A 16,274-nucleotide genomic window follows, 5' to 3' on the forward strand; every position below is an offset into this window, starting at 1 on the left:
TGATACCTTGGTTTCAAAACCTGTTCTCCAATAAAAGAATCCAAGATTCCTCGGAGAAATGTATGATTTTAGGCCTGGAAGAGGAAACACATGAGATGAGCCTGGAGCATCCTGTAATGTCCAAAAGTAAAGAAATGTTGAAGACAAAAAGAAAACAAAAATCCTAAATTGACAGAGGCATATCAAAGGTACATAGGAGACAACCAAAGGAGTTCCCAATGGCCAAATCTGAAACAATATGAGGGGGAAAAAAAATTAGTACTGGATTAACCCAAAGTGTAAAATAAATACCTACGAGTCCACACTGATATAAAGAAAAGTACTCCTGGGGAATTCCTGGTGGTCGAGTGGTTAGAACTCCACGCTTTACTGTTGAGGGCCTGGGTTCAATCCCTTGTCAGGAAACTAAAACCTCACATACCGAGACTAGGAAACAAAAAAACGAAAAAAGAAATTTTAAAAAGAAAAAAACTATACTCCAAAGAGTACAGTATGGAGGTGTGATGCTGAAGCAGGGAGACCCTGAGCTCACGTTCTCCCACCAGAATACTGGAGTGGGTAGCTCTTCCCTTCTCCAGGGCATCTTCCCAATCCAGGGATCGAACCCAGGTCTCCTGCATTGCAGGCAGATTCTTTACCAGCTGAGCTATCAGGGAAGCCCCCTTCTCCCACAGGCACATCAAAATTACAATTTATAGAGTATCTATGAGAATGACCTGAATACTGGCGAAAATATCTTCCATAACTAAAAGTATAACTAAGGAACCACAGCAGAAGGGCAGAAGGCACAGAGATGCAGTAAAGACACTCTGGTGGGCAACACACAAACCGGACGGTAATCACAGCTGCAGAGGTCTTCCCTAAGGAACGAGAGTTCCGAGCCCCACACTGGGCTCCTCAGTTGGGGTCTTGCACCAGGAAGATGATATCCCCAGAACATCTGGCTGTGAGGGCTAGAGGAGCTTGCAAAGGAAACAGCCAGAGGCTGTAGAAACAGAGATTCTACTCTTGACATGCAAAAAAATCTCACATGCTCTGAATTCCAGTACAGGGGCAGTAATTTGAAAGAAGCCTGGGTCAGACAACTTGCTGATCCTGCAGAGCCTTCTGCAGAGGTAGGAAGATAACTGGAGCTCATCCTGGAAACACAAACACTGGCAATAGCCATTTTTTTGGAGTTTGTTCTACCGCAAGGATACTAGTGTTAACAATTATCATTTTGGAGTCCTCCCTCTATCCCTTGGGCTTCCCTGATAGCTCTATTGGTCAAGAATCCACCTGCAATGCAGGAGACCCCAGTTCAATTCCTGGGTTGAGAAGTCTGCTGGAGAAGGGATAGGCTATCCACTCCAGTATTCTTGGGCTTCCCTTACAACTCAGCTGGTAAAGAAGCCTCCTGCAATGCAGAGACCTGGGTTGGGACGATCCTCTAAAGAAGGGAAAGGCTACCCACTCCAGTATTTTAGCCTGGAGAATTCCATGGACTGTATAGTCCATGGGGTTGCAAAGAGTCGGACACAACTGAGCAACTTTTACTTCACTTCACTCTATCCTTTAGCACTGGAGGCTTACTTACCCACCAGCAGACTGACACCAGCCCCAGAACCCAGCCCTGCCCACCAGCGAGCCAAAAGCAGCACTGGGACACCCTGAGCCACACAGCCAGTCATTCCAAGACACAGCCCTGCCCATACCAGCAGGTCAGCACCAAACAAGGGAACCCTGGACCATGCAGCCAGCCACGCCAGAATTCAGTCCTGTCCACCACTGGGCTGGCAGCCAACTGTGCCTGGAGCCAGACCCACCTACTGGCTATAGTAGTCACCCAACCACAACTATACAATGGCCCCATGCAGCCCACACAGGGGATAGCCCTAGGGCATACAGCCCAGTGACCAGAGAGGAATTTGCTGCTGGGCCTCATAGGAAGTCTCTATATAAGGTCATTTCTCCAAGTTCAGGAAACTTAAACAACCTACCTAATAACAGAAATAAACAGAGAATTAGGCAAAATAAGAAGACGGAGGAATATGTTCTAAACAAGGAACAAGATAAAACCTCAGAAAAGGAACTAAATGGAGCAGAGATAAACAATACAAACACATACAAACATGTGGAGTCTAAACAATAGACTCCTCTGTCCATGAGAATTCCCAGACAAGAATACTGAAGTGCGTTGCCATTTCCTTCTCCAGGGGATTTTCCCAACCCAGAGATCAAACTCAAGTCTCGTGCATTGGAAGGCAGTTTCTTTACCTCTGAGGCACCTGGGAAGCCCAAAAAACCCACGAGTCACTAAAGAAATCAAGGAAGGGACTTCCCGGGTGGTCCAGTGGTTAAGACACTGTGCTTCCAACCAGGGGGCCAGGGTTAAATCCCTCGCTGGGGAACTAAGAACCCTCACGCTGTGGGGCAACTTAGCCTCCATGAGCCCACAATTAGAAAACTGTGAAATGCAACAAAAGATCCTGGGTGCAGCAACAAAGATCCTGCATACTGCAACTAAGACCCAATGCAGCCAGAAATGAAGGAAGGAAGAATTCCAGGAAAGCTCAATTTTTAAAACTATGTAAGTAAAATAAAATCTGACACAAATGAACCCATCCATAAAATGGGACTCACAGACATAGAGAACAGACTATGGTTGGCAAGGGGGTGGAGGGGTGGTAGAAGAATGAACTGGGAGTTTGGGGTTAGCAGATGCAAGTTATCACATATAGGACAGATAACAAGGTCCTACTGTATAGCACAGGGAACTATATTCAATATCCTGAGATAAACCATAATGGAAAAGAATTTTTAAAGTATATACATAACTGAATCACTTTGTTGTACAGTAGAAATTAACACAACATTGTAAGTCAACTATACTTCAGTTAAAGAAAAGAAAAGGTTGCTATCTAAAGAACTGCTAAATTTTTTTAAATTGCAAATTTCATTTTTCTTTCTTTTTAAAAATATTTATTTATTTTTGGCCACATGGCATGTGGGATTTTAATTCCCCAGTTCAGTTCAGTTCAGTTGCTCAGTCGTATCCGACTCTTTGCAACCCCATGAATCACAGCACGCCAGGCCTCCCTGTCCATCACCAACTCCCAGAGTTCACTCATACTCGCGTCCATCGAGTCAGTGATGCCATCCAGCCATCTCATCCTCAGTCATCCCCTTCTCCTCCTGCCCCCAATCCCTCCCAGGATCAAAGTCTTTTCCAATGAGTCAACTCTTCACATGAGGTGGCCAAAGTACTGGAGTTTCCGCTTTAGCATCATTCCTTCCAAAGAAATCCCAGGGTTGATCTCCTTCAGAATGGACTGGTTGGATCTCCTTGCAGTCCAAGGGACTCTCAAGAGTCTTCTCTAACACCACAGTTCAAAAGCATCAATTCCCCAACCAGGGATCAAACCACTGCCCCCTGCATTAGAAGCATGCAGTCTTAACCACTGGACCACCAGAGAAGTCCCTGATGAATTCACTTTAAAAAGAGAAATTTCCTTGTTATTTATTATGTAAATTTGACATCTACATAAAAGCATAAAATATTTAAATAACAGCAAATGAAGATGAATGAAGCAAAAAGAAGTGAAGACTATTTATTTGATCTCAAAGCAACTCTACAAAGAAATTTTGAACCTCCCATCTACCCACAAATTATTTCTTAAAATATTTTAGTTCATTAAATACTTACTGAGCATCTATTATAGGCTTCCCTCATAGCTCAGTTGGTAAAGAATCAGCCTGCAACTTCGGAGACCCCAGTTCAATTCCTGGGTCGAGAAGATCCCCTGGAGAAGGGATAGGCTACCCACTCCAGTATTCACGGGCTTCGCTTGTAGCTCAGCTGGTAAAGAATCCACTTGCAATTTGGGAGACCTAGGTTCAATCCCTGGGCTGGGAAGATCCCCTGGAAAAGGGAAAGGCTACCCACTCCAGTATTCTGGTCTGGAAAATTCCAAGCCAGATACAGTGCTAATGTTAGAAATGCAAATATGACTAAAATCAGAGGACCTTCTAAATGATCACTGTCTAATGAGAGAAAAAAAGAACTATAACCTTGGAAAGTAATATCTGAACTGGGTTTTAATACAGTTGTATAATAAGAATCTAATTTTTGTCTCTGGTTCTTGACAGGGAAGATTCTAAACCTTCAGAATTTCTCAAATGATACAAGTATCTCTGTTATTCATGTTGGGCCCTTCCAGTCACACTGAATTAACACTAACCAGGTAACTCATAGTGGGCCCCTTGATAGTTTCAGGATAGGGACTGGCAGTACTGGAAAGCCCAAGTACTGTGTGGTTAGAAGGTTGGGGCTTTGAGTCACATGATCTCAGACAGACCTCTGGGAAATAGAGGGGGAGGCTGGAGACTGAGTTCAATCACACAGGCCAACGATTCAATCAATCATATCTATATAACGGAGTCCCAGGAAAAACTCTGAACACTGAGTTGGTGAACTTCCCTGGTTGATAACACTCATCCATGTGTGAGAAGGGTGACACATCCTGAAGATACAGAAGCTTTGCTTTGAGGATCCTCCCAGACTTATCCTATGTATCTCTTCCTTTTGCTGGTTCAAATTGTAACTTTTCACTATAATAAAACCGTAATCAGGAATTCCCTGGTGGTCCAGTGGTTAGGACTCAGCTCTTTCACTGCCAGAGCCCAGGATCAATCCCTAGTTGGGGACCTAAGATCTTACAAGCTGCATGGCACAGCCAAAACAAAAACAAACTGTAATCATAAGGACAGCATTTTCATGAGTTCTGTGAGTTGCTCCACCAAATGATCAAACCTGAGAGAATCAGGGGAACTCTTGAATTTATATCTGATTGATCAGAGATGCAAGTATCTTGGAGACTCCTGAACTTGCACTTGGAGTCCAAAGTTCAGATAGTCTCATGAGAAACTGTGCCCTTAACAAGAGAACGTTAAGCTAACTCTGGTTAGTTAATGTCAGAATTGTATTGCAAATACCCAAGAGGAATTCACTTAAAATAAGAATTTACAAAGTTATTCATCACAAAGGATAGCAGACATCAATACAATGGAACATGAATCAACCACGAAAAACTTATGTTGTAGATAAATATTTATTGAAATGGAGATATAATCACCATTCTTTTTATCTCCAGCTCCAATCTCTTCCCCTGAGGTCCACACTTGTATATTCAACTTCCTACTGAACATTACCCCCTGGATGTCTACTAGGTATTTCAAACCTAACACACCCCAAAGAAAAAAATCTTGATTCTTATCATATATACCCCAATCAGCTCCTCCACAGTCTTCCCTATCATAGTAAAAAGCTCTACCATTCACTCACTTCTTTAGGGCAAAACTGGAGTCATGCTTGACTCCTTTCTTTCCTGACACCTCACCAGTCCATCAGCAAATCTTATTGATGTTACTCTCAAAACTTATCCCTTCTTACCACCTACACTGCTACCATCCTAGACAAAGTCACCTATGTTTATTGCATAGAATACTGCAGTAGCCAGTATCTGCTGTCCTTGCTTCCATGACAATCACTTCTTCACACAGCAACCAGAATAATCTTTTTTTAAAAATCAATATTATTATTCCACATAAAACACTCCAGTGAGTTCCCATTACATTCTGAATGAAATCCAGATTTCTAATCTTATTTACTTACTTACTTATTTGGCTGCTTCCAGTCTTAGTTGGAGCATGTGGGATCTTTTGTTATGGTCTGAGGAAGACTCTGCAGTGGCGGCATGTGGGCTTAGTTGCTCCTCAGCAAGTGGGATCTTAGATCCCCAATTAGAGATCCAATCAGCATTCCCTGCATTTCAAGGGACTCTTAGCCACTGGACCACCAGGGAAGCCCATGGATCCTTAATCTTAAATCCCTCATGATTTAGTCCCTACTTCTCTCAACAATTTCATCTTTACTGCTCTCTGCCCACCCCATCATTTTTCAGAAAATGACACGCTAGTTCCCACCTCCAGGCTTTTCCACCGCGAATCTCTCTCCATTGAATGCCCATTCCCCAGCTCTTTGCATAGGCCACTACTTTGCTTCAATTAGGTCTCTATTTACATGGTACCCTCCTTGGGCTTCCCTGGTGGTTCAGTGATGATAAGCATTCACCTGCTAATTCAGTGGGTTCGATCCCTGGTCTAGAAAGACCCCCACAGCTGAGCCCGTAGGCCACAACTACTGAGCCCAAACTCTGGAGCCTGTGCACTGCAACAATTGAAGCCTGCACGCCCTAGAATCTGTGTTCTGCAACAAGAGAACTCAGTGCACCACAACGAGAGACTAGCCTCCACTCACTGCAACCAGAAAAAAGCCCACATGTGGCAACCAAGACCCAGCACAGACAAAAATAAATATAATTTTAAAATGTTCATAATTATATTATATATTTAAATATAGTTATTACATTTATAATTGTATATAACTATATACTTCATATGTATAAACGATATATATATATATAACTGAATTACTTTGCTGTACACCAGAAACACAACATTGTAAACCAATTTATTGAACTATACTTCAGTAAAATTAATTAAAATTGCCAACTACCAATAAAATCAGTATTTACTTTAAAAAAGTGTATTAAATTAAAATAATGAAATAAAATTATCAAACACCTATCTCCTTACCCTGCTTTATTTTTTTTAATTGCTTTTATCACTACCAGGCATTTCTCATTATCTGCCTTTCCCATTAGAACACAAGCTCCAAAAGGCAGGGACTTTGTTTATCTTACTTGCTACTGTATCTTCAGAGAGTCCCTTGAACAGCAAGTACAAACAAGTCAGTCTTAAAGGAAATCAACCCTGAATACTCATTGGAAGGACTGATGCTGAAGCCGAAGCTCCAATACTTTGGCCACCTGTTGTGAACAGCTGATTCATTGGAAAAAGACCCTGATGCTGGGAAAGACTGAAGGTAGAAGGAGAAGGGGGCAAGAGAGGATGAGATGGTTGGATGGCATCACTAATTCAACGGATATGAACGTGGGCAGACTCCAGGAGATGGTGAGGGACAGGGAAGCCCGTAATGCTGCAGTCCATGGGGTCACAAAGAGTCGGACACAACTTGGTGACTGAACAACAACAAATCTTCAGAGTCTAGTACACCATGTAGACACATAGTGGGCACACATAAATAACTTGCTGAAGGAACAAATGGTTAGAAGGTTAGGTGAAAAGGGCAGGTTATAATAGTATTTTCAAAACTGTTCAGTTTTATAAAACTAAGCAAAATGGAAAACAAAAGCTACCACACACACACACAGAGTCAATCCTTATTACATGGATTCCTCATAGGTAAATTTTCCTACTCACTAAAATTCATCTGTAACCTCAAAATCAAGACCTGCAACATTTTCTCGGTCACTCACGGACATGTGAATGCAGATGGTGAAAAATTTGAGTTGCCCGATGTGTACATTACCAGTTGAGGTCCAAGGCTGGGGAGATATGCAGCCTTCTGGTTTCAGATTTCAAACTATAAACCAGTGTCCTTTTAGTGGCTTATTTAGTGCAATATTCTTCACATTTTTGTGCTTTTGGTCAGTGATTTCACTGTTTAAAATGACTCCCAAGTGTCGTGCAGAAGTGCTGTCTACTGTTTCTAAGTGCAAGAAGGCTGTGATGTGCCTTCTAGAGAATACATTTGTTAGATAAGGTTCATTCAGGCATAAATTACAGTGCTATTTACCATGAGTTCAATGTTAATGAATCAATAATATATATTAAATAATGTGTCTTAACAAAAACACACATAAAACAAGGTTACATGTTGATTAGTTAACAAAAATGGAATCAGCAGCTCAGAGGAATCTAACCCTGTAATTCCCCTAGGAGCAGTAATTCAGTATTCATTAATTCAGCATTTGCAATGATACTATAGAACATAGTACCACAAATAAGGAAAGTGTGTGTGTATCTGTGTACACAAAATTAACAGGGCACAGAGATTATATATCATTATGTGTGCGAGCTCAGTCATTTCAGTAACGTCCAACTCTTTGCAACCCCATGGACTGTAACCTGCCAGGCTCCTCTGTTCAGGGGATTCTCCAAGCAAGAATACTGAAGCGGGTTGCCATTTCCACCTCCAGGGGATCTTCCTGACCCAGGGATCAAACCCAAGCTTCCTGCATCTTCTGCACTGCAGGCAGATTCTTCACCATTGAGCCACCAGGGAAGCCCCATATACCATTATGCTGCTGCTGCTGCTCCTAAGTCACTTCAGTCGTGTCCAACTCTGTGCGACCCCATAGACAGCAGCCCACCAGGCTCCCCCGTCCCTGGGATTCTTCTCCAGGCAAGAACACTGGAGTAGGTTGCCATTTCCTTCTCCAATGCATGAAAGTGAAAAGCGAAAGTGAAGTCGCTTAGTCGTTTCCAACCCTCAGCGACCCCATGGACTGCAGCCTACCAGGCTCCTCTGTCCATGGGATTTTCCAGGCAAGAGTACTAGAGTGGGGTGCCACTGCCTTCTCCAATATACCATTATACCATGGTGTTAATATAGTTATTACTAGTATAATCTTTGGGTGTGAAGATTATAGGATATTTACTTCTTAATTTTTTCCTTGTTTGTATTTTCTATGTTTTACAATAAAAAGACTTTTGTTAGAAGAAAAAAACTGAGTTACTGCTATTATTTTAAAATAAGAATTGTATCAGTAAACATTTCATGGTAGCCAAAGGAATATAAAAACAGGATAAGAACAGTAATAATTAATCAATAATTAAAAGTGTAAATTTATAGCTCTCCTCTGAACTTTTTAACCTAGATCTTCTAAATGAAGCCTCATATATGCAAATACACATGTAATCCTATATACTTCTTCCTGAGTAGTGATTAATAAACTACTCAAACACTAACAGTTTAAAACTCACCTATTTATAATCACAAAATCTTAGAGTAAAAATAATCTTTAGAGAGCATACAGTTAAGTTTCTAACCTAATGCAAGAAACTTTTTAATAATCCTTTTTACAAGTGGTCACCTACCTTCTATCAGAATATGTTCAAGAACAGAAATTACATTATCCTATAAGGCCATACATTTTAATTTCCATCTACTGTTCTTAGTTTAATCTCTGATCAAAAACAGATCTTCTGTTTCCTCTTTATGTAAGCCTTTTGGGCTTCCCAGGTGTTGCGACTGGTAAAAAACCCTCCTGCCAACGCAACAGACATAAGAGACATAGGTTCAATCCTGGGTGGAGAAGATCCCCTGAAAAAGGCATTGCAATCCATTCTAATGTTCTTGCCTGGAGAATCCCCATGGACAGAGGAGCCTGGCGGGCTTCAGAAAGAGTGAGACACGACTGAAGAGACTTATTAGCATGCATGCGTACAAGCCTTTCAAATTTAGAAGACAAAACTCATGCGTTCCCTTAATCATCTCTTTCCAAGCTAAATACTCTACTACAGCCATGACTCAAAGCAGTATACAACTTTATTCACCCCCTCATATAATCCCCACTCTTAGTCTATGGGCTGGATCTGGTAACTTGCTTCTAATGAACAGAATACAGCAAAGGTGATGGGATGTCATTTCCAGGATTAGGTTATAGACTCTGGCTTCCATCTTCTTCACTGTCATGGAAGTCAGCTGCCATGTTGTATGGAGACTCCCACAAGGCAAGGAACTGAAGGATGCTTCAGCCAACAAGCTAGTAAACAACTAAGGTCCTCAATCAATTAACCTGTGAGCAACCGAATCATGCCACATGAGAGGTAGAACCTGGAATGTGATCCTCCCCCAGTTGAATCCTCACATGAAATCAAAGCCCCTGTTAACAACTTGATGAAAGCCTATGAGAGATACACCTTGATACCTGACTCACAGAAACAGAGATAACAAATATGTGTTGTTTTAAGTTGCAAAATTTTGAGGTAATTTGTTATGCAGCAACAGATAACTAGCAATTTCACTTCTCATTGTAGCCTAGGAAAATTCCCATATGTGTATATTTTTTAAAATAGACGAAAACTGAAAACAATTTAAATGTTCATCAAAGGAGAATGGATAAATACAATGTGATATAGTCTTAAGATTTAATGCTATATATAATTTTTAAAATGGAATATACAAGGTAGATTTCTGAGGGGGGAAAAAGATTGAAAACTTATTTACTGAATTTGAATGAATGGAGTCAAGTTTTAGATCCTATCTATGAGTCTTAGCCTACCAGCACAATCGTGTCCGACTCTTTGCAACCCCGTGGACTATAGTCTACTAGGTTCCTCCGTCCATGGATTTTTCAGGCAAGAATACTGGAGTGGGTTGCCATTTCCTTCTCCAGGAGATGTTCCCAACCCAGGGACTGTACCCAGGCCTCCCGCATTGTAGGCAGACGCTTTACCATCTGAGCCATCAGGGAAGTCCTCTACAAGTCTTGGAATGAGATAACAGTGATCAGAACTTTGAAAACCAATCAAATGGAAAAAGCAAGGCAGGACTTCCCTGGTGGCGCAGTGGATAAGAATCCACCTGCCAATGCACGGGACATGGGCTCGATCCCTGTCCAGGAAGATTCTACATACTGCGAAACAACTAAGCTCATGTACCACAACTGCTGAGACCACACTCTAGAGCCCTCGAGCCTCAACTACTGAGCCTGTGCTCAGAAACAGAGAAGTCCCTACAATGAGGAGCTCACAACTATGGAGAAGGCCCTGCTCGCTGCAACTGGACAAAGCAATGAAGACCCAGTGCAGTCAAAAAGAAAAAGAAAAAAGCAAGGCCATTATGTCTAAGGAAAATTAAAAGCCATGTAAGGAAAACATTATCATCAGAGTATGTAGCCCAGGTTCAATATCTGTATAATATAAACAACAATGATTTCACCCACAAAATATGTAACTATGTTAAAAATATAAGGGAGAAGACATCTATGTGTTTAAAAGTGCCAACACCTCATGTCCCTCATATTAAACACTTTTTATAGATTTAATAGCTTTTAAAAGTCATTGCTATAAGTATACTATTACAAATATTTAAGACAGCTGATTGTGGTTGCCACTGTGAGAGGGGATAACTGTTATTCTTTCTTCTATGCATATAAACTATTCAAATTTTTTAAACTATGAACATAGGTTACTTTGATAAAAATAAGATAAACTTCCTTGTAGGGAGCAAGAGGAAAAGGGCCTTGGTTTTATCTCTATTGTTTTATTTCTAAGAAGGAAAGAAGAAAAGTAAATGTTAATAGTAGTTAATTCTGCAAGGTGGGAACGTGGTATTATATATTTTTTCCATTTTAAATGGCATAAAATTTAAATAACTGTTTTAAATTATTTTACAATTTCTCAATACCCAAATCCCAACAGTTTCCTACATAAATGGACTTCAGACCATTTTTGCTCTAGTCTGCCTTCCTTAAAATGCTCTCAACTTTGTCAGTGTACACTTAAACCAATATGCAAAATGTGTTTCCAAACTAGTACAAAAACATATTGAAACCAATAGTTTTGTGACCTGGATAAACTTGTAACACAGCTAATGGCGTTTTTAGCAGCCATATTACCTAGTCAATTACTGCTACATTCGTGATTAACCAAAATTCCCAGTTATTTTTCACATGAACCACTGCCCAACCAGCTCTTCCTCATCCTGTTACTGTGCATTTGAGGTTTTGAATTTAAACAAAGGACTTATACCTGCTAAATTTAATTTCAGTTTGACCCCATGATTTCACCTTATGGGCATAATTTTTCAAGCTATATTCATCATCTGTCAAATTAACTATTCCTGCATCTTTGCAATACTTACATATCTGATTAACATGTTTTAATTTTTTTTTTTACTCTATCCAAGGTCCAAAGAAAATTCACCAGAGACTTTTCCTGGTGAAATCAAGAGTCTAAGTGGGTACAGTTATTCAGTCTTTCTACACATTCATTTAGTCAATCAACCAAACCATATTTTACTATATAACAGCTACAAATGCATCATGAAAGACTGGAAAACTGGCATTATGACTATAACTAGAACAATCTCTTGATCTAATAACCTAGTGGTTCTAAAGAGAAGTAACAGAATTTAGAAATAAGAAGAAATTATTTATAATAATCAAACCTATACTAAATCTTTTTGGTTAATACTCCGTATTATCTGTTTGATCACTTATGTAATTTTTCTGGATTAACATTAATTTTACAAGTCTGCAATTTTCCAACTACTTTCCTTTTTTCCTTGGATATCAGGATGGTTGTTTCTTTCTGGTCTTTATGATTTCTCAAAAATTAACAACGTTGACTCTGAAATCATCAGCCAGTTAATTCAGTAATCTGAAATTCAACTGAGCCTTAAAATTTTAATTCACTTTAAAATGATTATCCTGGGCTAGTTTCTAGTTTAGAATTTGCTATATACTTTCCAGTTTGAAAATTACTGTCCTTGCTGTTAATAACAATTTATACAGTACTTCTCTTTCAAAGACATTTAGAATTTCTCACCACCCTTATGGCAGAAAGCAAAGAAGAACTAAAGAGCCTCTTGATGAAAGTGTAAGAGGAGAGTGAAAAAGTTGGCTTAAAACTCAACATTCAGAAAACTAAGATCATGGCATCTGGTCCCATCACTTCATGGGAAATAGATGGGGAAACAGTGACAGACTATTTTGGGGGCTCCAAAATCACTGCCAATGGTGACTGCAGCCATGAAATTAAAAGACGCTTGCTCCTTGGAAGAAAAGTTATGACCAACCTAGACAGCATATTCAAAAGCAGAGACATTACTTTGCCCAGAAAGGTCCATCTAGTCAAAACTATGGTTATTCCAGTGGTCATGTATGGATGTGAGAGTTGGACTATAAAGAAAGCTGAGCGCCAAATAATTGATGCTTTTGAACTGCGTGTTGGAGAAGACTGTTGAGAGTCCCTTGGACTGCAAGGAGATCCAACCAGTCCATCCTAAAGGAAATCAGTCCTGAATATTCATTGGAAGGACTGATGCTGAAGCTGAAACTCCAGTACTTTGGCCATCTGATGCGAAGAACTGACTCATTGGAAAAGACCCTGATGCTGGGAAAGATTGAAGGCAGGAGAAGAAGGGAACGACAGAGGATGAGATGGCTGGATGGCATCACCGACTCAATGGACATGAGTTGAGCAAACTCCGGGAGTTGGTGATGGACAGGGAGGCCTGGCGTGCTAAAGTCCACGGGGTTGCAAAGAGTCGGAAACGACTGAGTGACTGAACTGAACTGAACTGATACAGTACTTCTAAAAGACATTTAGAATTTCTCAAAAACCCTTTAAATAGGTTGTAAAGAACTTAATATACCATTATCCTATTCTATATATAGGGGAATTGAAGCACAAGGAAATTTAAATTATTTACCCAAGGTCAAAGAGCTACAATGAATCAAAATCTATTGCAGTCTATCTAGGGCTCTTTTTCATAAAGCTATGTAGCTCTCTAACACAAAACTACTTAAGACAGCAGACAAAACTTCTTGCTTAAAAACCGATTTTTCAGTTACTGGTTGACTAGAGTTAAGGACCAGGTGGGTGTAAAGGAAGTGGGTGTAGCTGTAAAAGGGAAGTATGATGTTTCCTATGGTGGTGAAAATATTCTGCACCTTCACTGTATCAATGTCAGTATACTGGTTGTGATTCTGCACTACAGTTTTTCAAGATGTTACCACTGGGGGAAACTGGGTAAAGAATATATCACCCCTAATTCTGAGTGAATTTTGAGAAATATCTCAAAAGAAAAAAAGTTTAAGAAAAACTAATTAATAATTGATATTTCTCTTTTAAGCCAACTTAATTTTAAAGAAGCTTACTTAAACTGAATAGGTAAATTAAAACCAAAAGTAAAACAGAATCAGGCATAGAGCTCTGAAAGTAAGCAGAGTGGACTAAAAAGCAAAGTAAGTCCCACTAACTAAAGCTTTAAAAAAGCCATAATGATCTTTGTTAATTAAAAGGGAGCCCTCAAGACTTTTATTTCCTAGGGAAGAAAAATAAAACAAGACAGTCTAGGAAATAAATTATTAAATCACCTGAAAAAGAATCACTAGAATAAACCTAGAACCACCAAAGCTTTCCTCAACCCATGATACACTTCACTGCTGCAATCCTCAACTTAGAGAAAAAGCAAACGTGCACATGTGGCACCTTCACCTTGACATTCACAACCACACATTCCCAGAGAGTCCCAAAACTGCTGCTTTTTCTTTTTTCCTACTTACAAAGTGGCTAAAGCTTCAACCATTTCCTGATCCTCCCAGCTGCAGGACTTGCAATTAGGAAAACATTCACTCAGCATCTAAAGCAGGTCTGGTTAGAAGAATGAGCTCATCCCTTCAGATGTGCACCTGATCCTCAGGAAGCTGCTCCTCCTCCAGCCAGCAGGTCTTTGTATGTTTAAAGGGACACTCTCACCTGTGTAACCACTTGGCCAGAGCCAGAACAACTCCTTCCCTGGACACGCCTACTGTCGTGCAATCATTTCCTGCTCCGGCCACCTCACACAGCCACTACGTTTAGGCAGTCGCGGCAGAACTAGCAGTTGCTGCTCTCATTATGGCCTCACTAGAGAAGAACCTTATTTTCACTTTACAATGGAGGTCAGGTCCTTCATACGATCCTGTAAACATCACACTATTTGTTTCAACAGGTCCTTGACCAGAATCAGACCTGACAAGAATCACTCCTCTTTTTCAGAACTTACAACTCATTTTTTAAACTAGGAATGTAACACTTGTACATCTCTTATTCTGCTTGTCCTGCCTACAAGCCTCAATTAACAGAGGCAGCTAAATGGACTGTATGCAGTTATAGCTAAATGCTCCAAATTCAAGTTTGCCCCTCAGTTTCACTACCTCTAAGAAAACATTCACTTTGCCATAGCTGGCTATTCACTAGCAAAGCAAATAATAATCCTAACTCAAAAGATATGTAGAACTCATGTCAAAATGATGTAATAGTGGTATTTTAATTATTTTCAATCAAAAGTACATGGGTACCAAATAGTCATTCAAAAAATATGTCTGTGCACCTGTTACATAAAACTATTTGACAGCATGCCAAACTGGGCTTTCAACTTAAAAAAAAAAAAAAGAAAGAAAGAAATCTAAGAATTAACCCTTCTCATCTCAGCATTCCAAGGACTTCTGCAGTATTCTCTGTCATGGTAAGCTTCTAATACACTAAGAGGCTGACGTTGGAATATAAATTAGTCAGCAAAACATCAAATTCACTACTGGTTACCTTTGAGAGATGGCAAGGGATTTGTGATCAAGAAGGGAAAACCCAGGGGCCTTCAACTTATTTAGTAATATTTAATTTGCTGGATAATAGACACAAGGATACTTACTGTATTATTCTTTTTAAAGGTCTTAAGTAATAAATAATAAAATATTTTAAAACAGAAATTCTGAGCATCAAAAGACATAGAAGAGTGAAAGGCAACCCACACAATGGGAGAAAATATCTGCAAATCATTTATCTGATATGGAGCTAATATCTAGAATATATAAAAAACTCCTTAAAACTTAACAACAGTCAATTTAAAAGGGTACAAAGGATTCAAATAGACATTGCTCCAAAGAAGATATACAAATGGCCAATAAGCACATGAAAAGATGCTGAAAATCATGAGTCTTTAGGAAAATGCAAAGCACAAAAACAATGAAAATCAAAAACACTCATTAGAATGGCTATAATTAAAAAAAAAAAAAAATCCCCAGAAAATTACAGTTGTTACTGAGGACATGAAGAGATGGGAACTGCTAGTGGGAATATACAATGGTGCAGCCCCTGTAGACAATGGTGTGGCAATTTCTCAAAAAAAATTAAAAATGGAACTATCATACAATCCAGCAATTCCACTTCTGGGTATCCAAAAGAATCAAGAGAAGTGCCCAAGAGGATGAAAGACCTTGAACTCACCTCCTCCAATGGGTACACCAAAATTACAATTATATGTAGAGGAAATACTGATGAGAAAAACTGGAAAACCATCAGAAAAGATTTCTTCTACAGTTAAAGATATAAAGAAGAAAAGATAGGTAGGAGGGGTGGTGATATGGTGTAGTCAAGACTCACATCCCCAGGAAGGCAATTACAATTGCCTAAATGGGAAGATAATTACAATTGCCACGGTTCTCCTCAAGGAATGAGGAGTCCATGCCTCACATCCAGGTTCCTAGCCCTGGTTCCTGCACCAGGACAACAAGCCCCACAACATTTGACTTTGAAAGCCAGTGGGACTTACATCTGGGAGAGACAGCAGGCTGTGGGAGCCCTTTACGTGTGAGATC

General features: G+C 39.9%; 1 protein-coding gene across 42 annotated transcripts in view; it reads right to left on the bottom strand.

Annotated features, from left to right (window-relative positions):
* The window catches only part of USP54 (ubiquitin specific peptidase 54), a 128,127-nt gene that overhangs the window by 86,246 nt on the left and 25,607 nt on the right, over positions 1-16,274 (bottom strand). For 7 of the 42 annotated variants that reach the window (XM_060406648.1, XM_060406635.1, XM_060406639.1 and 4 more), the window contains exon 1: positions 14,202-14,435. The exons of the other annotated variants lie outside the window; for them this stretch is intronic. The gene's annotated coding sequence lies outside the window, so the exon portion shown is untranslated. Of the gene's footprint in view, positions 1-14,201; positions 14,436-16,274 lie in introns of those variants that run through there. 42 annotated transcript variants of the gene reach the window in all.

This window comes from Ovis aries, chromosome 25 (assembly GCF_016772045.2).
Source record: "Ovis aries strain OAR_USU_Benz2616 breed Rambouillet chromosome 25, ARS-UI_Ramb_v3.0, whole genome shotgun sequence".
In the NCBI taxonomy this organism is placed as follows: domain Eukaryota; kingdom Metazoa; phylum Chordata; class Mammalia; order Artiodactyla; family Bovidae; genus Ovis; species Ovis aries.